Genomic DNA, 1,779 nt, shown 5'->3' on the forward strand with positions numbered 1-1,779 from the left:
CTGAGAGTTAAACCTGTCTTCGTACAGCTGAGTAGGGAAAGCGCTGCAGTCTGTCCACACTGACAGCTGACAGCGCACTGTCGTGGCCACATTTGCAGCGGCATTGGGAGCGGTGCATTATGGGCAGCTATCCCAGCGTTCAAGTGGCTGCAATGTGCTTTTCAAAAGGGGTGGGGTGGAGCGTGACAGGGAGCGTGGGAGGAGAGAGAGTGGGTTTCTGGAGTGCCCACACTGTGTCAGCACCCTGCCTTGCAAGTTCCGACCCCACTCCCTCCTCCACCCCTCTCTCACTCACTGAAAGCAAACAGCAGCTGTGTTTTTTTCCTCACAGACCAGATAAGCAGCCGCTTGCCGAAACAGACTCCTCTCCCCCCCCCCACCCCCGCTTCAAGCAAACATCAGCTGTGGGCGTTCCAAAGGGAGCCCCCCTGCCTGCCTCTACTCATTCAAAGCTGTGTTTGTTTTTTTGATAAGCAGCTCCTGGAGCGTCTGGAGTTCACAACAAAACAAGGAGAGGAACAAGAGAGGAAGCTTCAGTTAAAAGGATTATGGGGAGTTTCCGGAGGTCAATCACTGCGTAATAAGGTTACTCCCCGTTTACACTGGAGCACCAGCGTCTCAGCCACTCCGCAGCAGCTGTTAATCCTCTCGGAGAGGTGGAGTACCTGCAGCACTGTAGCCACGGAGATACAGCGCTGTACGTGCCTTGCCAGTGTGGACGGGGAGTGAGTTACAGTGTTGTAACTCTCAAGTGTAGCCAAGGCCCTAAACTCATTTAGGAATCTGAAAAATTCAGCAGAATGTTGAGGACCCAACATCTTCGGCTCAGTACCAGGACAAGGAAACAGCATTTGAGGCGGCCAAGGAGCCTGCTTTGCAGACCTTATGAGTAGTGCTTCACAGTCCTTGGAACAGAGAACTATGCAGGCAGGACAAGAAGCAGAGCCCAGTTCCCCAGCCGTTTTTATTTTTAATTGCATCACTCCACCTTAAAGTCTGGGTATATCATTTGCTATTTTATATTGCACTCTTATAATGAATATAGCGTCTTTCATTCTGAAGGATTCCACAGAGCTTCACAAACTTAGACCCTGATCCTAGAAAAAGACACTGCTGAACTTAATGCACAAGTAGTCAGTGGAGCTATTCCTGAGCACAGAATTAAGCACATGTAAGCCTTCGTAGCATCAGGGATTTAAACTGTTACACAAACATAACATGAAGGTGGTCTCTTGTATCACCAAATCACTCACAGTGAGTAAGCTCAAATGGCATTTAAAGACGTTTCCTGCCCCAAAAGAGCTTCCTCCTCACCTCACCGGGGTTAATGTGCTGCAGCTTTTAACCATGTACAGCAACACCACATTCAACAGTTTAAGGAAATGAAGAAAACTACAAGGGAAATTTAAGTAGGCAGAATGCAATTATTAAAGTTAATCTCAGGATTCTGGCCAAGTTCAGACCTCAACTCTGACGAGTACCATCGAATCTTTAACAGTCACATTTGATCAGAATCTTAGTTTTCTGTCTGTTGGCAAACAGCACCAACAACAGGCACAATGCTTCCCAGCATCATGCTGAAGTACTATTTTCAGTGCTGATTCTAAAGAGACTGACATACTGAATCAACAACATTTCCTTGTTTTTTTCCTTCCTACGTTTTCCTTCCAAGTACTGACCTGGTTTGACCCTGTTTAGCTTGACAGATTTAATGAGCTCATCACTCAAGACAGTATAGTTCATACCAGCGTCTCATGTATCCCAGACAGTAAAACATAA

Source organism: Terrapene carolina, unplaced genomic scaffold, assembly GCF_002925995.2.
Source record: "Terrapene carolina triunguis isolate 2854851 unplaced genomic scaffold, T_m_triunguis-2.0 Scaffold35098, whole genome shotgun sequence".
Lineage (NCBI taxonomy): Eukaryota > Metazoa > Chordata > Testudines > Emydidae > Terrapene > Terrapene triunguis.